At 40.0% G+C, this 23,008-nt stretch overlaps 1 long non-coding RNA gene across 2 annotated transcripts in view; it reads right to left on the bottom strand.

Annotated features, from left to right (window-relative positions):
* Positions 1 to 9,447: 9,447 nt before the first annotated feature.
* LOC139178966 (uncharacterized) overlaps positions 9,448 to 23,008 on the bottom strand; it is a 53,384-nt gene continuing 39,823 nt past the window's right edge. The window contains exons 3-4 of one of the 2 annotated variants that reach the window (XR_011563409.1): positions 22,042 to 22,121; positions 9,448 to 18,523 (exon numbers count right to left, since the gene is read on the bottom strand). This is a non-coding gene — a long non-coding RNA (uncharacterized lncRNA). Of the gene's footprint in view, positions 22,122 to 23,008 lie in introns of both variants that reach the window. The other variant, XR_011563408.1, reaches the window with a different exon arrangement.

The raw sequence follows: 23,008 nt of genomic DNA, 5'->3' as shown, positions 1-23,008 counted from the left end.
CATGTTTTTAGGGAGTTGTCTTTCTGTAATCCACTCCTGGTTTTGCATATTATCAATTTTAGTGTCTTCTTACGAAGAAGCACAAATTGGTATCCATGATCACAATCCAAATTTTCTGTTTCCTCTCACTCATAAATATAATATAAATTAGGCAGAGACTAGACTGGAGTTTTCTGGTAGATGGGAAAAGCCTAGATTCCACTTTTATTCTGAGTTCAGCTTCTACTGAACTATGTCTCAAATCTGTTGCTTTGATATTGCTGTAAAGGGGCCCACAGCTTTTCAGCAATAGCTATGTTTTAGAACTTCTTAAAAGGGAAATACAGAGAGAGAAAAATTATTAAGCACATTATTCAAAAGCAGGGATAAGCAATGGCTTTGAAATGAGTTCAGTGTATCTGTTCTTGTATCCAGGGAATAAATATATATGCTCTACTCTGCACTAAACTTTCGATTTAATAAGTCAAATAAGTCAGGATATCAGGACACCTGTCACCTGCCAGAAGATACATCCAACTCAAAAGCTGCTTTAAAAGAAGGATGTTTGGTTTCTAGCCATTCATTCCAGTTATTTTATAAAATATTCTTTTCTTTCCCATATAAGAAATCAGTAAGAAATACATATTCTCAAGAATTTTACCTAAATTTGCATTTACTAACTGGTTTATACAAGAGCATACTTCAGGCCTTCCACCAACTGCAACACCAAATAATCAGTTATCAAGTTTAGTTCATGTATTTGAAGGATTACTATTGAAGAAGTCTGATTTAGTTGCATTTTTCACAAAAGAAACAAACAGAATAATTACAACATTCCACTTTTACATAAAAATTCAAACTATTCCCAACCAGCTTTGCTTTTTTCATTATAAGCTAACATATTTGACTTATTATTGCTTTTTCATTTCATCCCAATAGTTTGAAAAATTCATAAAAGCATTTTTATATCTTAACATGTGAAAAAGTTATATTCTAAGAATACTAAAGAAATTTAGGAGGAAAGGTGTTTGAATACTAATCTGTTTGACTATTAATATTGATCTATTAATATTAATATAAACACAATTAAAAGTTTTTGAAAATTAATATTCAATGTACTATATGAACTTCTATGTACTATATGAACACATCTATACATCTATATGATACATCTGCTTTTGCAAATTAAATGTATATATTTCTTGCCTTAAATCACACACAGAAAAATGTAAACATGCTTAAAATACTTTTTCCAGGACAATTAAATGATAACAAATTAATCATATCAGAATCACTTTCATTTTCAATCATATCAGAAAGATTCATCACTGGAGTTATTTTTTATTTCTTTTCTTTTTCTGGATCTAGGATGAAAGTGAAAGTGAACGTCACTCAGTTGTGTCCGACTCTTTGCTATCCCATGGACCAAACAGTCCCTGAAATTCTCTAGGTCAGAGCACTGAAGTGGGTAGCCTTTTGCTTCTCCAGTGGATCTTCTCGACCCAGGGATCGAACTGGGGTTCTTGCGTTGCAGGCGCATTCTTTACCAACTAAGCTATCAGGGAAGCCCTAGGATATCCATTTCTAAATTTCATTGGTCCTGCCTCCCATTTTGGGGTCACAGTTCTCTTGTAAATTCAGAACTTCTTGGTATTTGCTTCAACATCTAATAAAGGGTACTGAGGTCTAGGCATGACCCCAGAGTGATTTCAGAAAGATGAAGCTGGTCTTCAGTAGTGGTACAGATGCTGAATCAGAAAGCTGGTCATCTCCATTGGTGTTAACTCTGGCTGAGACATGTCATCCTCCAATTAATATAGTCCTGGTCATTTTTTGTTTCCTCTCCTTCTCTCTCTCTCCTTGTCTCTCTCTCTCTTTTTCTTTGACTGTATCAAATCAGATAAGAAAATAAGAAACTTCCAATTCAATCAAGAACACTTGAAAGGAAACATTTTCAGGCTATATACGATGACAGATCTTAACAGCCCCATTGCTCAGTGATCAGTCACTTTGATGTTAGCAAAGAAAACGCAGGAAAAGAGAAAAGAATCTAGGAATGTGAACTGACACGTGAAAATAAGCCTGAATTTTCCTTTTACTATTTCCCCTCCTCTTTAATACCTCATTCATTTTTGTATTAAAATATATATAACATGAAATTCGCCACTTTAACCACTGGTAACCTGACAGTTCTGAGGCATTAAATACGTTCCCGATGTTGTGCAATCATTACCAGCATTCATCTCCGGAAGTTTTTCATCTTGCAAAACTGAAACTCTGTACCCATTAAACAATAACTCTACCTTTCCATTTTCATTTTCTTAGTGGCCAACATATGTCAGTCAGTCAATCGTTTTAGCATTTGCTATCTCTTTATCTGATAATGAAGGAACTTGATGTTTTTGCCCCCAGAGAGATGACACTGAAGACAGAAGATGGATCAGGACACTGCTTCACAAGGTCACTCATTGAGCACGACTGACACTTAGGCAGGTGATACAAAGCAGGAGACTGAAAGCAATGTTTCAAAACTCTTGCTGGTAATATATGATGCACAGCTCTTATTCAGGGAAATATGTATTTTTTATGGAGAAGGTCATGGCAGCCCACTCCAGTATTCTTGCCTGGAGAATCCCATGGACAGAGGAGCCTGGTGGGCTACAGTCCATGGGGTTGCAAAGAGTCGGACATGACTGAAGCAATTTAGCGCGCACACGGATGTATTTTTTTAAATGATAGATTTCTTCAAAGAGAAGAAATGGTGTTGAAGAAATGTGTTCATCCATCTTTATTTCACAAATCCTCTGGGCTAATTTTAAGCCAACTGAGATAGGCACTGCCTATACTGAACATGTTCCTTGAACATGTTGAACCATAAAAGCATGTTGGCTACTGTGAATAGAGGTGGGGTTGGAAGTGAGAATCCCTGCGTCCTTGGGTCTGTGTATGGGCCCCATGCCCTGCAGCTTTCGATATCTGTCATATCAAGAGATGACAAATAGCACTTCCACACTTCTAAACTCAGCCTAAGAAGAGGTTAAAATATGATTGGCCCTTATTAACAAACATTGCATTGCTCTGAAAATTGGTTGCATCACTCACGAACATACACCTCTTATTCACCTTTCTGTCTTGGGAGGTCATTGCAAATACACAGTCCAATTTTTCTTTCTTTAAATGGGAACCAGGTGCTATTGTTGTTCTTTTAATTGTTGTTCTCATTCTATGGCATCAAAGAGAAAGAGACATGCTGATATATTCCAAATTGACTATTGTGTTCTCTCTGCTAGTGATCATTAATTTCAGTTGGACAGTTATTCATGTAGCAATTTGCCACCATGATGACTGAGGAAAAATATTGAAGTGCTAGGCTTTTAAAATGGTAATATGTGGAGATATAATTCTCTTGAAAAACATATTCCTCAAGTTTTATATTTCATCTCTGGTGATATGAACCATAAAATCACGCTAGCTAGTCCAAACTGTTTTTCATTGAACTCTTGGATGGGGATAACAAGGAGGGAATCTTTTAAAAGCTAATTTGGAATACAAATAGTTGGGCTTTAGCTATAGCACATCTATAAAGATATCTAGAATTTAGGAAGATAACACCAATGAAAACGTATATTTCTTTGGTTCAATTTTCTCATGGAAAATGACATAGATGTCACTTTAAATAGCTGCTGCTGCTTCATGAAATTCTTAAAGAAATGATCTCTTTGAAAGGATTTTGTTCAGTGCACTATTTCTGCTGGTGCTTTGAGACTGTTATTGAATTTATATGGAAATGAAAGATGGAGACAGCAGTGCAAAACCAGTGTTTTACCAACGTGCCTTTGCTCAGCCTCATATAAAGCCACAAGATTGACCTCATTAAGATAGATCTCTCACTGGCTTCTTTCTGGGCCTTCTCCCCAGCCTAAATAACACTGGAACTACCCAAGTCTGAGTCCCTAGACAGCATCTTAATGAACATGGATCACAGAAACAGAAGGATCTGGACCCCATGGCATGAAGCAATACTGCAAAGGAGTTAAGGTAACCCAAGAGGATCAAAGGGACGCCTCTGATTAAGATGGATTTTATCAGATTTTGCTATCACTTTGCAACTAGTCCATTTCTTAGGACACTTAACTGCCCTTAATTCAGGCCTTGAAATAATCATCTATCTATGCTGGAAGAGAAATCGTTTTAAGAATTTTTAAAGATTTTTTCTTAAAAAAATATTTTTAAGATTTTTTTGATGTGGACCTTTTTTAAAACCTTTATTGAGTTTGTTACAATATTGCTTCTGCTTTTATGTTTTGGTTTTTTGGCTACAAGGCATGTGGGAATCTTAGCTTCCCAACCAGGGCTCAAATCTGCACCCTTTGCATTGGAAGGCAAAGTCTTAAACCACTGGACCTCCAGGGAAGTCCCTATTGTAGAGAATCTTAATATCAAGAAATAGCTTGGAGAAAAGATCCAGTACAACATCTCTTATCTTAGAGAGGAAGAAACCAAGATCTCAAATGCTTGGCTATGTATTTGAGCAAAAGCTCACCCTGTGTGCTGATTCCCCATTTATTGAGTTTTTCCTGTAAGTCATTTATATAATTATGCCATGTGTTTGGTGCTTCTCCACAGAAGGCCAATACTTTTCAAATATAATAGAGACTAGAAAATCTTTTGATAAATATAGGTGCAAACTACATCCTCAATGCGTTCTTGTTTTCTTTAATTCTTTTAAACCATCTTTTACCATCCGTACATTAGCTTCCTCCCACCAAGCAAATCTATAAAATGAAATTCCTCCATCTCATTCTGTCAAATTGAACCACACATTAATTGAAAACTTAAAGAATTATTGTAATCACTTACTATTTTCCTTTAATGATTTTCAAATTTTGAGATGAAGCCAAATACCTTTCTGAGAACAAAAACTAGAGTAATTTACAAGTGATAGATATTTGGCAAGATTTGCAGGTAAAATAGATTTTGTAAATGTACATGTTTGAGGAAGCTCTCTCATAGGGTTTACTTAAAGACATCACGCTTAAAAGAAAGCTCGAAGCAATATCATGTTCATAAAAATTAACTGCTCTCTTTGCTAAGGTACAAGACCTGAATTCATTTTTAAAATGCTTCTTTCATAGCTGATGCTGTCAGAATTGGCTAAAATTTTACAGTACATTTTACAATCATAAAATTTAAAGGGTCATCAAAAGGTCCAATTTTTATTTCTTTACTCAATTTCTCTGTTCCAAAGATAGTTTCTCAGTTAAGAGATAGCACTATCTATAAAAAAGCAAGGCACTGACCTGTTATCTCTATGCCCCCCAAAAGGACATTATTACAAACAAAAATATATTTTCTGGAATTTATAATGGCATCTGGTACTCCCAGAAATAGCCTAAATTTGCAAGACTTTTCCTTCTGTTCCAAAAATAGTCACATTGTGTTACCAAGAGCTCATTTCTGTGTCTCACCCATCAACCTGTTTAAACATAGTTACATTATATTTTAGAGTCTGCTATGTTCCAGCCACAGTGCTGAGCACTCACATGATCCAGCTCTAGCCCTACTCATCCCTCTGAGGACTAAGTCGTTATTCACTGCCACTGCACAGTTAAGAAATGGAAGCATGTGGGGCTTAGCTGACTTGCCCAAAGTCTCACTGCTACCCATGGGTAGAACTACAGTCTGAACCTGCTTCTACCCACACCTTACATTCTTCACTCTGCCCTTCTCCATAGCCTCCCCAGCAGATACATAGCCTGGAGGAAATAAGAAATAATACACTGTGATGATAAGAAGGATATTAGGACCTAGGGAGCCTGCAGAGACAGAGCGTGTGGCCTCAGGGAAGCTTGATGATTTCTGACATATTCTGCCGATAGCAATCCGTGGCCAGTGCCTGATTATTTTGGAAGACTTTTGTTTTCTATAAATCTAAATCTATCGATCAAGATGCATGTATCAAAAGCACACTATGTAAAAATCTCTGTAGGAAGAGTTGCCAGATAAAATACAGCATAAGCAGGTTCACATCCAAATATTTCGATGACACATACTTATACTAAAAAGTTCTTCATTGTTTATCTGAAATTTACATTTAACTGGGAACCCTGCTTTTTGTTTCATTTCATTTTTGTTGGATCTGGCAACTCTGCCAGTAGGAGATATATGCAGTTGCTTTGGTTCATTTTCATTTTAATTGCCCCTCTCCTTCTTGGTGAGACAACCCATAAACACATGAAGTGAGTGTTAGTCACTCAGTCCTGTCTGACTCTGCAACCTGATGGGTTGTAGCCCACCAGGCCCCTCTGTCCATGTTATTCTCCAGGCAAGAATACTGTAGTGGGTATATATTCCTTTCTCCAGGGGAACTTCTGGACCCAGGGATCAAACCCGAGTCTCCCGCTTTACAGTCTGAGCCACCAAGGAAGCAACGTGAAAAGGAAGTCAATAATTCAATGTGATATTTGATAGATGCCACATGACTACTACTTATATTAGATTTATCTTGAAAAGGTTCCAAACTCTTCTCAGAAATGACCTTGAGAACATACAGCCCTCTCTGCCCAGATGTCTTTTCAGGCTAAAGTTCCTGAAGTCGCTGTCCTTTTTCACACTGATTCATTCTTTTCATTTAGAGAGGGGATGGTGTACTCAAAAGAGGAAGTGAAGGAGAGTGCAATAAGGGTTTGGGCAGAGCTAAGAGAAACTAGCAAGGAACAATGAAGTCCATTAAAGCTCGCAACCTTGGGAGACACTCCAAGGCAGGAGGTGGAGCCAGTACTGGATTTAATGAGAGCTTAGCTATACTGCAGCCATGAAATTAAAAGATGCTTGCTCCTTGGAAGAGAAGCTATGACCAACCTAGACAGCATATTAAAAAACAGAGACATTACTTTGCAACAGAGGTGCATCTAGTCAAAGCTATGGTTTTTCCAGCAGTCATGTATGGATGTGAGAGTTGGGTTACAAAGAAAGCTGAGTGCCGAAGAATTGATGATTTTGAACTGTGGTGTTGGAGAAGACTCTTGAGAGTCCCTTGGACAGCAAGGAGATCCAACCAGTCCATCCTAGAGGAAATCAGTCCTGAATATTCATTGGAAGGACTGATGCTCAAGCTGAAACTCCAGTACTTTGGCCACCTGATGTGAAGAACTGACTCACTGGAAAAGACCCTGTTGCTGGGAAAGATTGAAGGTGGGAGGAGAAGGGGATGACAGAGGATGAGGTGGTTGGATGGCATCACCGACTCGATGGACATGAGTTTGAGTAGGCTCCAGAAGTTGGTTATGGACAGGGAAGCCTAGCGTGCTGCAGTCCATGGGGTCGCAAAGACAGACATGATTGAGCGACTGAACTGACTGAACTGACTGAACTGACTGACTAGCTATAGGAAGGGCTTCCCTTGTGGCTCAGCTGGTAAAGAATCCACCTGCAATGTAGGAGACCTGGGTTCGATCCCTGGGTTAGAAATATTCCCTGGAGAAGGGAAAGGCTATCCACTCCAGTATTCTGGCCTAGCAAATTCCATGGGGCTGTATAATCCATGGGGTCCCAAAGAGCCAGACATGACTGAGTGACATTCACTTTTACTTTTCTTTAGATGTAGGAAAAAACTAAGTCAAAAGCTGGTGAGAAACACAGCCAATAACCAAATGTGGTCCAGAAGGGCAGGAATCAGGGAAATAAATACCTTGGCTTCCCTCAATCTTCACCCTCCTGATGCCACCCATTGACCAAACCCAAGTAGAAACCAGGATGCAAGAGAAGGTTGCAGTGATTCCATAGAAGTCAGCATCAGCTTCTAAGTGCACAGAGCTCAGGGGGAAGGATGAAGATCTGAAAGGGTCAGAGCACAGGGAGAAGCATAAAGATCTGAAGGGCACAAAGAGAGAATACCCAGCACTTTCCATGGAATCATTAAATTTTTTGCACTTTATAAGCATATTGTATATGCTTATGTTACATATTGTGTATATGCTTATGGTACATATTGTGTATATGCTTATGTTACATATTGTATATGCTTATGTTACATATTGTGTATATGCTTATGGTACATATTGTATATGCTTATGTTACATATTGTACATGCTTATGGTACATATTGTGTAACATTGTTGCATCTTGTAATATTTTATTATTATTATTTATTTTTTCCCCTCTCAGTGGGGCTTCCCAGGTGGTTATAACTATTGCTTCTTCATCTGCATATAGGTTACTCAGGAGACAGGTAAAGTATTCCCATCTCTTTAAGAATTTTCCACAATTTGTTGTGATCCACAGACTCAAAGGCTTTAGTGTAGTCAATGAAGCAGAAGTTGATGTTTTTGGAATTCCCTTGATTTTTCTATGATCCAAAGAATGTTGGCAATTTGATCTCTGGTTCTACTGCCTTTTCTAAACGCAGCTCTGTACATCTGGAAGTTCTTGGCTCAAGTGGTAAAGTGGTAAAGAATCTTGCACTGGTAAAGAATCCGCCTGCCAATGTAGGAAACCCAGGAGATGCAGGTTCAATCCCTGGATGGGGAAGATCTCCAGGAGTAGGGAATGGCAATCCACTCCAGTATTCTTGCCTGGAAAATCCCACAGAGAAGCCTGAGGGGGCAGGAGGCTACAGTCCATGGGCTCGCAAAGAGTTGGACACGACAGAGCAACTGAGCACACATTCCTCTCAGTGGTCCATGAGCATCGTGCCCTGAAACTGACGAGAAACCTACACGTGATTTTGACCATTTCAAGTCTGCCATTACCCTCAAGGCAAGGATGGCAAAATGCAGCCTGCCAAGTCCTGGGAGCCAATGTCAAAGGAGAAAAACAGAGAAAGAAATGGAATTGCTTTTCTCTGGGATGAGGTTTGCCTGGTGGGAAGCCCACTGAAAGGACAGTAAGGAGAACAAAGCAGGTTCACCTCCTTATAGAAGAACCTATAGCAATGGGCCTGTCCACCTCTTGCCCACTCCCCTGGGAGGCAGCAACTCATTTGAGAGGGGTTGTGGTGTCACACCAAGAAAAGCACAAATCCCTTCTCTGATCAGACAAGGCAATGGCAACCCACTCCAGTACTCTTGCCTGGAAAATCTCATGGACAGAGGAGCCTGGTAGGATGCAGTCCATGGAGTCGTGAAGAGTGGAAGACGACTGAGAGACACACTTTCGCTTTTCACCTTCATGCATTGGAGAAGGAAATGGCAACTCACTCCAGTGTTCTTGCCTGGAGAATCCCAGGGACGGCGGAGCCTGTGAGCTGCCGTCTATGGGGTCGCACAGAGTCGGACATGACTGAAGTGACTTAGCAGCAGCAGCAGCAGCATGAATTTGTCCAACACAAACAGATCATGTTGCATTTCACAAATTTATTTACTCACAAAACATATTCCACACACTTTCTTTTTCCACTGAGCCTCTCATAATGTTAGTGCCCCACAGAGCAGGAGAAATAAGAAAATAAGGAAATAAACACCTAGGAAATAAACATGAATATTGTCCTTAATATTTAAAACTGCCCTAAAATCACTTGAGGCTTCTTAACTGCTACATGTATGCAAAGATCTGTTACATGTTAGAGAAATTAGAGATGTGCCTCTTAATGCCCCCTTAAAAAGGATCATCTGCCTCCTACAGCAGCACTCCATGGACACAGGCATGTAGTACTTGTTAATTAACATTTATTCAAGTCCTCTTAACTAATGTGTATCAGATGGGTATCTCATCAAGGAACCCGACCAAAGCTTCTACTTGAACATAATCAGATTGCTGAATAGTAAGTTGAAGATTTCTAAAGGAATTACATTTAATTTTGATAAGCCTGTGCTATTTTATATGTACTTAACTAAATAATGAAAAGCAGGCTTTAGGATACATGCTTAACCCCATAAAAGAAATCTCTATGTGTGTGTGTGTGTGTGTGTGTGTGTGTGTGCATGCACACGTGCACTCAGTTGCTTTAAAGGGGCCTGTTAATAATACTTTTTCTTTGTATTTCTCCAACACATAGGTTATTTAGTTTCCTAGCATACAACATGGAGAAGGCAATGGCACCCCACTCCAGTACTCTTGCCTGGAAAATCCCATGGATGGAGGAGCCTGGTGGGCTGCAGTCCCTGGGGTCGCTAAGAGTCGGACATGACAGAGCGACTTCACTTTCACTTTTCACTTTCCTGCACTGGAGAAGGAAATGGCAACCCACTCCAGTGTTCTTGCCTGGAGAATCCCAGGGACAGGGGAGCCTGGTGGGCTGCTGTCTATGGGGTCGCACAGGGTCGGACACGACTAAAGTGACTTAGCAGTAGCAGCATACAACATATTTATGGTAACAACAAAACGTACTTGCCAAGAGCGAAGACGCACCTGATTTGTGATTTAGCCACAAGTTACTTCCCTTTAGTTTTCTCCTTGATTTCTGCCCGAGTGGTATTCATGCCCTGGCAGAATCCCCATCTTCTTGAGTCAGGGTTCTGTTGAACAGAATACATGTGAAGCAATGAGAGTCACCCTGATATTAGCTTACAATCTCCATTTTGTAGGTTCCTCATCATATTCTTTCTCCATTAAGTCCTTCCTTTTGGGAGAACCAAAAAGCCTCAAGGAGAAGTCAGTGTAGCAAGGACATGAAGCCTATTTACAACCAAGGGAATGAACTTGGAGGGGTCTTCTGTGTCCTACCAAGAGCTGTGTGAATGGGCTTAAAAGTGGCTTTTACCCAACTAAGCCTCAAGATGACTATATCCTGGTTAACACCTTGATTGTAGCCTTGCAGATATTCTGTGTAAAATCTTTTGCACAATGAAGGAAACTATAAGCAAGGTGAAAAGACAGCCTTCAGAATGGGAGAAAATAATAGCAAATGAAGCAACTGACAAAGAATTAATCTCAAAAATATACAAGCAACTCCTGCAGCTCAATTCCAGAAAAATAAACGACCCAATCAAAAAATGGGCCCAAGAACTAAACAGACATTTCTCCAAAGAAGACACACAGATGGCTAAAAAACACATGAAAAGATGCTCAATATCACTCATTATCAGAGAAATGCAAATCAAAACCACAGTGAGGCACCATCTCACGCCGGTCAGAGTGGCTGCTATCCAAAAGCCTACAAACAATAAATGCTTGTTTATTGGAGCAATAAATGGAGAGGGTGTGGAGAAAAGGGAACCCTCTTACACTGTTGGTGGGAATGCAAACTAGTACAGCCACTGTGGAGAACAGTGTGGAGATTCCTTTAAAAAATGGAAATAGAACTGCCATATGACCCAGCAATCCCACTGCTGGGCATACACACCAAGGAAACCAGAATTAAATGAGACACGTGTACCCCAATGTTCATCGCAGCACTGTTTATAATAGCCAGGACATGGAAGCAACCTAGATGTCCATTGGCAGATGAATGGATAAGAAAGCCATGGTTCATATACACAATGGAATATTACTCAGCCGTTAAAAAGAACACATTTGAATCAGTTCTAAGGAGGTGGATGAAACTGGAGCCTATTATACAGAGTGAAGTAAGTCAGAAAGAAAAACACCAATACAGTATACTAATGCATATATATGGAATTTAGAAAGATGGTAATGATGACCCTATATGCAAGACAGCAAAAGAGACACAGATGTATAGAACAGTCCTTTGGACTCTGTGGGAGAGGGTGAGGGTGGGATGCTTTGAGAGAACAGCATTGAAACATGTATAATATCATATGTGAAACAGATCGCCAGTCCAGGTTCGATGCATGAGACAGGGTGCTCAGGGCTGGTGCACTGGCATGACCCTGAGGGATGGGATGGGGAAGGAGGTGGGAGGGGGGTTCAGGATGGGGAACACATGTACACCCATGGCTGATTCATGTCAATGTATGGCAAAAACCACTACAATGTTGTAAAGTAATTAGCCTTCAATTAAAATAAATAAATTTATATAAAAAAATAGATATCCTTAACTAGAACCAGAACCACCCACCTACCACACTCCTGGATTTCTGATAATTTGGACATTCTTAAAACTCCCAAATACATGGGTCAAAGTTTTCCCACAGACTTGACCATTCAGTCTTAAGAAAAGAAAAGCAATACCATAAGTACGATATTCTGCTATAATCCAGTATGCTGTAATAAAGAACTTAAACTCTGGAAGTACACAGATATGATTTGAATCCCACCTCTGCCACTAAATAACTGTGCATCTCTGGGCAAGCGTCTTCACCTCCTGACATTTAAATTTCCTCACCAATAAAACAAAGATAATAATAATGCCTATTTTATCAAGCTATTGTGGGATTAAACAATATAGAGCACAAAAAATTCTCTAGAAAGGAAGGCATCCTCTGAATGTTAGTTTATTAGAAATTTCATGGGATAAAATAATAACCAATACATTGCAACTAAGAGCTTTCAGTCTAATAAAGGAGCATTTAGTTCAGTTCAGTTCAGTCGCTCAGTCGTGTCCAACTCTGCAATCCCATGGACTGCACCATGCCAGGCTTCCCTGTCCATCACCAACTCCCACAGCCTGCTTAAACTCATGTCCATCAAGTCAGTGATGCCATCCAACCATCTCATTCTCTGTCATCCCCTTCTCCTCCTGCCTTCAATCTTTCCCAACATCAGGGTCTTTTCAAATGAGTCAGTTCTCTGCATCAGTTCAGTTCAGTTCAGTTCAGTTGCTCAGTTGTGTCCAACTCTTTGCGACCCCATGGACTGTAGCATGTCAGGCTTCCCTGTCTATCACTAACTCCTAAAGCTTACTCAAACTCATATCCATAGAGTCAATGATGCCATCCTACTATCTCATCCTCTGTTGTCTCCTTCTCCTCCCGCCTTCAATCTTTCCCAGCACCAGGGTCTTTTCTAGTGAGTCAGTTCTTTCCATCAGGTGGCCAAAGTACTGGAGTTTCAGCTTCAGCATCAGTCTTTTCAATGAATATTCAGGACTGATTTCCTTTAGGGTAGACTGGTTTGATCTCCTTGCAGTCCAAGGGACTCTCAAGAGTCTTCTCCAACACCACAGTTCAAAACCATCAATTCTTCAGTGCCCAGCTTTCTTTATAATTCAACTCTCATATTCATACATGACTGTTGGAAAAACCATAGCCTGACTAGAAGGACCTTTGTTGGCAACATAATGTCTCTGCTTTTTAATATGCTGTCTAGGTTGATCATAGCTTTCCTTCCAAGGAGCAAGCGTCTTTTAATTTCATGGCTGCAGTCACCATCTGCAGTGATTTGGGGGCCCAAAAAAATAAAGTCTGTTACTATTTCCACTGTTTCCCCATCTATTTCCCATGAAGTGATGGGATGATCTTAGTTTTTTGAATGTTGAGTTTTAAGCCAACCTTATCACTCTCCTCTTTCACTTTCATCAAGAGGCTCTTTAGTTCCTCTTCACTTTCTGCCATAAGAGTGGTGTCATCTGCATATCTGAGGTTATTGATATTTCTCCCCACAATCTTGTCCAGCTTGTGCTTCATCCAACCCAGCATTTCACATGATGTACTTGACATATAAGTTAAATAAGCAGGGTGACAATTTGCAACCTTGACATACTCGTCTCTCAATTTGGAACCAGTCTGCTGTTCCATGTTCCATGTCCAGGTGGCCAAAGTATTGGAGTTTCAGCTTCAGCATCAGTCCTTTCAATTAATATTCTGGACTAATTTCCTTTAGGACTGACTGATTGGATCTCCTTGCAGCCCAAGAAATTCTCAAGAGTCTTCTCCAACATCACAGTTCAAAAGCATCAATTTTTCAGTGCTCAGCTCTCTTTAAAGTCCAATTCTCACATCCTTACATGACTACTGGAAAAACCATAGCTTTGACTAAACAGACCTTTGTTGGCAGAGTAATGTCTCTGCTTTTTAATATGCTGTCTAGATTGGTCGTAACTTCTCTTCCAAGGATCATGGGGCATGTAAAAATCGAACTATAAATACTATGAGGTAGCAATGAAATAGTAAGACTACATACAAATGGTTTTGGAGACTAGAGGAAGGAGCAATAAAGTCTGTGATAGAAAACTTTCAGTGATTCCTTCTCCAGGGAATCTTCCCGACCCAGGGATCCAAACTCAGGTCTCCCGCATTGCAGGCAGATTCTTTGCCATCTGAGCCACCAGGGAATCCCATGAACATATTAGCCAATTACATTAAAAAGCACATACATGGAGTCAAGAGCTAATAAGTTATATGCAAAATGGGAATAAATTTTATGGTAATGAGATTGTAGACATTCTCATGTTTCAAAATATTTGTACAGTTTTACCTAATTTTTAAAAAAATAAAAGTCATGTGAAAGCCAAGGAAAAAAATTCTAAAACCACTCTTAAAATATTCTTGTCTCAACTTCATTCTAATTCATTTATCAAAGTCTTATACCTATCTTACATTTATTTTACTTCCCACTTCTTAGATGTTTGAGAAAATGAATGGTTGTATAAATGTCTCTGTTAGTCTGGACTTTGCAAAGGCAGACTTCAGAATGAGAGTAAGTGTGTAAGAATTTTATTAGGGGAAGTGTTTGTGTGAAAGGAAATAGGGAGAGCGTCTGAAAACGTCGGGGGAGCCATCAGACCGTGAGGGAAGGTGAGCGAGAGACTCTGGAGTTGAAGTGACCTGGATGGCCCTGTAGTCTCAGAAAGGTGGGGCAAATGCCTCGGCACTTCCTGCAGGCAAAGTCAGCTGACAGAGACATCCAGTGTCCTCCAGGAACCCTCATATCCCTGCAGCACTCTGACCTCGCAGGAGCAGTCCGTGGGCAGGGTGGCCTTGGGGCACACATGGCTCTAGATTTCAAAGCTCAGCATCTGGGGTCCTTGGTCAATTACATCACTCTTAATTAGAGGCCTGCCAGGCACATCCTCCAAGCTGCTATGGTGCCCAATCATGATTTAAAGAAAGTTATCTGCGTAACATTATTTCAGCATCAGTCTGTCCATACTGAATGTTTCTTATTACTAGAAGGTAATAATGAAGTGCTGAAAAGTTTCAAAAGTGTTTAAAGTCAAGAGATAAGAGTCTAAATGAGATATACTATTTGGAACTAACAGACCTTTTCTTGATCTATCACTTTAACCAGCTCCAGCTACATTATAAACTGGCAGGCTGTTGCTAAGTAGCTCTTCTAGGCCATGTCTTAAACTGAGTATCTACCCAGTAGGTTCTATCTGGCATGCTCTACACACCAGTGAGCCATAATGTTTAAATGATGAGCCAAAGGATCTTCCCCAAAGACCCTAGAGACTGTAGAATAGGTGTCAAGTAGTTCAAGATCCAACTTCTGTTTCTATGACTTGCTGAACAGCCTTAGGGAATGAGTATGTTTTCTCTCAGCCTCTGCATTCATAGAAAACTGCAATAACTATTCCTACTTCATCTTCATTGTTATAAGGTTTAGTGACAAAATATACTTAAACACTTAGAACTATACTTAGCACATGTTAGCACTCAACAAGTATTAGCCTCCTCTTCATACACACACACATACACACAACACATGCACACCCTTTTATCGGGGCAACTGAATTTTTGGCTCACTGTGGTTTTCAGGATAAATACAATCTCCTCAGCATCTCCTCTACATCACATTTATTCAAAAATCCACTTGAACGACTCTGTCTCCCATTTGTCCCAGCCCAAGTTTCTTGCTCCAATCAAGCTGATCTCTTTGGGGAATAAATGTACCGTATTCAGTTTCAACACTGTAACTGCTGCACTCTGTTTTTCCTTTCACTTTGCTTTTGCAAATCATACTCTCATGTTAGCTTTTTATGGAGCCATGTATCTCTCACTTCTCTGAGCTTCTATAGCTCCTTGTAAGAGATATTAAAACCCAGAGTGGATTCTGAATTAAGTCTTATTTAACGAATAGGTCTTCCTTACATTCCAGTTGACCCTATGTGCATGCCATAGAGATATAGGCTCTGATATATCTCTACATGTGACAGTGATTTAAATGTATGGAAGGAATTAAATTTCTACTTATAATAATCAGCTTACCTATTGCAGAGGCATGTTTATGAACAGGAGTAATCAGAAGTGATCTCTGAAATAAGGTTCTACAACATTACTGCAGTGCTACTATAAATTTAGAAGAAATTGACACAACACTTATAAAGGTGCAAATGAATAAATGTGCTTTCAGTGGTTTCAATGGGACAAAAGAAATGCAAATCTCACAACTACTGATCCAATGCAAGTATCTCATAAAGAAGTCGATCAGTTGTGTCCGACTCTGTGTGACCCCATAGACGGCAGCCCACTAGGCTCCCCGTCCGTGGAATTCTCCAGGCAAGAACACTGGAATGAGTTGCCATTTCCTTCTCCAACAAGTATCTCATACTACAGTTTTATTCCAGAACCCAGTAAGAATCCATTCAGTCTTTAGACATCTAAAAGAATTAACATCTGAAAACAAACTGCTTAGCAGACATGAATATCCAACTAGGACTCATTCAAGACCTCAGGTAAAACAAATGATCTAGACCCAACAATAGCTTATATACTTCTAAATTCAAATGAGCACTCTCAAATGGTCTTATACATTTAAAAGAGCATACTGTCCAATGGAATATTACTTAGCTATAAAAAGGAGTGAAATTGGGTCATCTACAAAGATTTAGATGAGCCTAGAAACTGTTACACAGAGTGAAGTAAGTCAGAAAGAGAAAAACAAATATCATATATTATATATTAATGCATATATGTGGAATCTAGAAAAATGGTACAGATGAACCCATCTGCAAAGCAGAAATAGTGACACAGATGTAGAGAACAAACATGTGGACACCAAGAGAGGAGGGAGAGGGAGGGATGAATTGGGAGATTGGGACTGACATACACACACTACTCAGATAACTAATGATACTAGACTGGATAGCACAGGGTACTCTATTCAGTCCTCCGTGATGACCTAAATGGGAAGGAAATCCAAAAAGGGAAGATATATGTATACACATAGATGATCCACTGTGCTGCACAGCAGAAACTAACACAACACTGTAAAAAAACTATACTCCCATAAAAATTTTAAAAAACAAAAAGAACATACTGTCCAAGGGAAATTATTATTTATGTACAGAAAAGAGATAACATAGCTGGAGAGAGTCCACTGGCCACATTGATGATAAAGATCAATAAATGTTGAAATGGGGACAGGATATGACATTTTATTACCAGTGTCCATTGCAAGAGTCTTGGCTGAGGAAGTATATGGAACAAGAAGCACCCTAGAGGGAAGGGACTTTACCTCTTTAACTTGGGATTTACTCTATGTCCCTTCATTACCTCATAAGATAAAGAAAAACTTGTTTCCATCGATCAGAGAAGGAAGCACTGAAGGAGACGGGTGACTGGCACAACAGGTATAATGACAGCATTGGGAAGATGAGAAGTGGGGAGTGGGTATCTTTGCCTAAGACAAGCCCCTCTGGGGGAAGGCAGGAGAGTGTGCCTGAGGAAAGAGCTGGACAGGAGAGCTCTGAAGCCCCGTGGTGGAAAACCTTCAAACTGCTATTAAAAAGATAACCGCTGGGGCTTTTACAAAGATGAAAAGTAGTGTCCGGATGTGCTTTAAGTTCCTTAGTAAAAGATACTGTATAGACAAATAAGCAGACTGTGAAATCCAAATTCAGCATCTCAAGGGGGGTTGTCTAAGCAGCAAGACTTTCCATGCCCTACTGGTTTTCCTTCAGAATCTGTTTCACTTGTCCTAGAATTTCAAAAAGAGAACAACTCATGATATTGAATGTCTCTGCAGGTTGGCTGTCTTTTCTCTGGCCTTCATTATCTGGGCAAAGCGAAGGAGAACTTGCAAACGCAGGAGCTGTTTCTTAAGGAGGGGAGCTTAGGAGAGGAGCACGGAGGGGGCAAGGAAAGTCCTTCCAATGGCCATTCTGTTTCGCTTTCCACAGTGGGACTTTTTTTCCCCCCCATCATTTATCCCAGCTGACAAGTACAAGCACTGTGGGCCCTAAGTGAATGTGAACATTGTCACAAGGAATTGGGCCAACGGGAGGCGTGTGCGGCTCTGTTGCCACCGCGGTCTGGTGGGAGCCCGGCCGCCGACGCGGCGGGAGGCTGGTGGGCAGACGCCCCCCGCGGACGCAGCCTCACATACTGTGTGCATCACGAACAACCATGAAAACAGTCACAATGAATCAGCTGTGCTGCAGAGAGGCTCCTTGGAACCTTCACATTCGATTTCCATCTAGCTGACATCCGCAGGTTGTAGTCAGCGGCTCGATTAAGCAGAGATTCGGGACCAACCCGTGAGTCCCCCAGGCCGGTGGGGACTGCACTGGCTGGGCCGAGGCACTGGTTCGAATGGTGTTTAAAAGAGAGCTCAAGGATAGTCCAGACGGTGTCTGCAAAGGGGTAAGAGCTTCCGTTTTAAGAAGTAGGTGTGTACAGTGCCTGCTTTCTCACCTCTCCAACAAAAAACAGTTGCTAGAAGGAGTCTGGGAGCTTCCAGAATGAGAGAGATCCATTCGGCGAGGAATTCCAATACAAATACCAGTTGAGAAAACGAGCTAATCCATCTTGACAACGTGTTGTCACTGCGGAGTTGCAAAAAGGAATTACACATAAATACGACTTTAAAAATTAGAGGCCCCACAGTTTAGCAGCTTAAGTTTGCTTCAAAGGGACGGCAGGGGAGCAGCAGCGCCTTTCAGGTGACAGCTTGGAATTTGCTGGTTCTCCGCTGGGCGCAGGTACAGGTCTGACGGTAACACGAGCTTTCCAACTTGTTTCAAGCTGAAGTATTATGAAAAGGTAAATTATGTTTTGTATTCATGACTGAAAGCATTTTACTTTAAAGCCAGTGCGGCTGACGCTGTCAAGGTAGAGATTCAAGTTTTATGTACAATGCCTGCAGCCCAGCCGATGTGAGTGAGGCAACATGACAGCCTGTAATAAGTAATTTTTATACAGTTACATTTATCACTCAAGTAGGCTCGGCAATATTAAAATACAGACCTTAAAATACTGCCAAGGAGGAAGACAGGGGCTGGAGGCCATGGGGCCTTTCCCCACTCTGAGAGCAAGTGTGGTTGTAGATTTGGGTTCTTTTAAATTTTTTTCCAGCGTGAATTCCTGTTAATGTGGCACTTTTTAAGATATGCGTCCAAATGCTTTCCAACTGTTAATATATCACTAAGAGGTTAAGAATGAAATAACCCCATTTGGCCCAAAGGATGTTATTTCAGGCTTTAATGAATTAGATATTGCTACCATTTTCAGGTGGAAATCAATGGCTTCAATTAACAAATTTCCACCAACCCAAATATTTACAAAATGGAAGCCTCCGAGTCTTCAGTTTCTGCTGCATTATTCCTTTGTTTCCCCTAAAGCTGTTCTTTTTGCGTTCTTCATTAGCATTTCATTTTTGCTAAAGCCACGAGGCCAGCTATGTCTCTGCAATGGCATGAGACTTTCATGCCTTCAAAGCTGACAACTTGGATATTCTTCTCTAGGATTTTCTATGGAGTGGAATCTTGCTTTTTACCAGTTGTTCACATATGCCTACAGTTGGAGAGACAGGAATTTATCTAATTGCTTTACCTCCTGGAAAATATATATATATACACACACACACATATATATATATGTATATATATATATGAATCAGGAAAAATATATTTAACCAAGGTGTGTATGTATATATGTATGTGTATATATATTATATATACTAATATATGTAAATAAAACAGGATCAGTATATATATATTTTATATATGTATAGGTGTGTGTAAGTACTTTTCAGATTGAATATATGTGTCAAAGAAAGCATAATTTAACACAATATGCCACTCAGGAGTTTTAAGCACATTTATGCATTTTTACTCATTTAATCCTTCTATTATCTTCATAAGGTCAGTAGTATTTTTTAACTCATGAATCTATTACATAAAAAAATTAAAGTATAGCAAGGTTAAGCAATTTTTGAAAGTTACACATTCACACCAGGTATGATGAATTCTGGCAGTCTGACTTTACCATTGGCAGTATAATCACTATGCTAAACTGCCTTTAAAAACAAAATATAAAGGGGAAAGAGGCTCTAGTAAAATAAATATATGTGTTCATTCCTTTCAGCTGAATTAGGCAGAGGAAACTTCATTTATTGAGAGAAACTACATTTGCATCAATTTGTACTTATCCATCAGAATATGGGGGATGCTTTTTTAAAGCACTGACTTTTCTTTTCAGTTGCCTATAAAGAAAGCAAATTTTAAAAGAAAAGTACCTTTCCCCCAAACCCTAGCTGAAACAAGTAAAAGTGAGTTAGTTTGGATTCATTTGAACTCTGAAGCCAAAATTTCTTTGACTTGTGCAGCCAGGATTCAACCAGTCTTCCAGGGTGATTCCCAATCATGCAATTATTCCACAAATACACGTGTTGAATGCCTTATATACCAGGCACTGAGCTAGGACCCAGGGGAAAACAGCAGGAACATGACTGAACGTAATTCGACTCACGTAGAATTTATAGTATAGTGTTGTTGGCCCAATGTGTTTTATGACTATATTGGATAATGAGAACACACAGATAAAACAGGCATGGTTCCTGCCATGTGGAAGCCAACATCTGCAACTGGGAGGCAGATACAAAAATAAATAAGCACTTGGAGTGTTAAATTGTGATGAGCCAACTCTTTGGGAAAGATCTTAATCCTGGAAAAGGTTGGAGGCAAAAGGAGAAGGGGGAGGCAGAGAATGAGATGGTTAGATAGTATCACCAACTCAATGGACACGAATTTGAGCAAACTCTGGGAGACAGTAAAGGACAGGAAAGCCTGGAGTGCTACATTTCATGGGGTCTCAAGGAGTCAGACAGGATTTTGCTACTGAACAACAACAGTATTAAAATTGCTCTGTCAAGTATATGCACAGTGGATCACAAGATTAAAAAGAAACTTGCTTTTATTGAGTATTGGGGCCATTTGCCTCTTATCCTCCAACTCCAAAGCAATCTGTCATCCAAAATCACAAATACATATTTGAAAGATATAAATAGTTATATTTTTCTTGTTTGATCTCATTCAACCAAGATGATGGAAGCTAAACAATTTATTAGTTTGAATTCTTAAATATCCCAAACATAAATTTCACTGCCATTCATGGAAATTACACCTACCATCTTTAGGCCACCTCTGGACATATTGCAAGGGGGAAAAAAGACATGGATGCTGGAAACTTTTGAATGACAGCTAGAACGGCCATTCCTCTACATACTGGAGGAATGGATCAAAGAAGAGGGAGCCTGGATCAAAGAAGTCAAGTCTCCGCTCTGATTTTACCTAACTCAGAAAGAACTTTTGGAAACAAAGCTACTGTGTGAATCAGTTTTTTCCTGATGTTTGTGCAGAGATAGGGAAGAAATTCACCCAGACGGTTTTATCTGAACGTCGTCTGTGAACTTAGCCTGCTTGGGTATTTAATGTGTCTCCAGTAGCTCTGGAGCAGTGATTCACAACCTGGGTGATTCTGCCTCTCAGGGACCTTCGGCCATGCCTGAAGACATTTGGTTGTCAAACTTGGGGGTTGCTACTGGCCTTCAATGGGCAGTGGCCCAGACTTACTGATAAACACCCTAAAATGCTCAGGACAGCCCCCACAACAAAGAATTCTATGGCCTGAATATCAATAGTGTCACATTTTAGAAACCCTCCTCTACAGACAGAACAGATCTGGAAATAATTTGGATTCCTACTATCTCCAAACAGAGCATGTAGACACGTGCTGCTGACCACCAAGGGCTTCAGCTCAAGTGCTGTCACATGGCCTCTCTTGGACCTCCGGGGAGGGCTGCAAGCAAGTGGTCAGAGAGCAGGAAATGGCTTCTAATTAGTAGTGTCCTCACAGGATACAACTGCAAAAGACAATTTCCTGTCCCCTTATTTGATGGGAAGATTAATCTCTTACCGAATTCCAGATGAGGAAGATTTTCAAAAGTTTCAAATAGCAAGAGTGTAGCCGTAGAGAAGGCAATTATGTGCAATTTGTACAGTGTTCGACAATCAAAATGTAAATCCGATGAGTTTATTGCAGTAAATGCATACGGCATGTTTACCTTAAAGAGCATCAGGCTGTAGAAATTCTAATGGATTCTGAGAGTTGGGAAGAATTATCTTTTCATATTGCAATTTTTATCTGTGAGATGAAAAGAGAAAATAAGACAAGAAATTTACTCCTAGGGAACTATTATCTGTGAGGGTTTTTTTTTTCCCCCTGATAAGGAGCCATATAGGTATGGGGCTTTGAAGAGATGGCAATTTGATAACTTCAGTGTTCTAGACAGACTTATCTGCACAGAGACAATTAATTTTGTTGCACCCACAGTGTTCTGTACAACATCTAAAATGCGATCAGCTCCTCAACAAACATTCTTTCCCTGTCATATAATAATGTATGTACCTAATACACTGTTTGATTTTGGTCTTCATTTTCTGGGTCAGAAAAGCTACCCAGAACATTAAGATCAAAAAGCCCTTGCTAAGTTTCATGGGAAAACAAAAACCTAGCTTTAGTCTCTCCTTACATGTACAACAGCCAGCTCGGTTTGGCAGGGTAGGCATTCAACAAACAGCATGTTCTTTTTATCCTTTCCCTCCTTTTCCCATGAGCTTCAGAAAGCTTTTCTTCTCTCTTGTTGAAACTTCCAGATCCAAAATAAAAAGACTGGAATACTTATATAATGGGATAGCCTACAGTAAATATATTCTGATTCAAATACCAACCTCCTGGAAGCGTATTAGATGATTGTGATTTTGCAATAAGATGGCAGAATAAAAATTCACAGTACCAAGCAATACTGATTTTCTTGCCTCTTTCTCTATAAAACCTTAGAGCCTACTCACCCAGACTCAAGTAAGAACACACAGCAAGATTGAGCCTACTTCTAACTCGATCAACCCTTCACCTGAAATTATCAGCTAGATGCCTTCAGCGTCCTTACTGTAGAGTCTACCCAAGTGCATGCATATGAGACAGAAGGACTCTTCATGGCTGGCTGGCAAAGCATGCCCCTTGAAACAGTG

This window comes from Bos indicus, chromosome 23 (genome assembly GCF_029378745.1).
Source record: "Bos indicus isolate NIAB-ARS_2022 breed Sahiwal x Tharparkar chromosome 23, NIAB-ARS_B.indTharparkar_mat_pri_1.0, whole genome shotgun sequence".
Lineage (NCBI taxonomy): Eukaryota > Metazoa > Chordata > Mammalia > Artiodactyla > Bovidae > Bos > Bos indicus.
The sequence above is the reverse complement of the archived record's forward strand: the minus strand, read 5'-3'. Positions and strand labels throughout refer to the sequence as shown.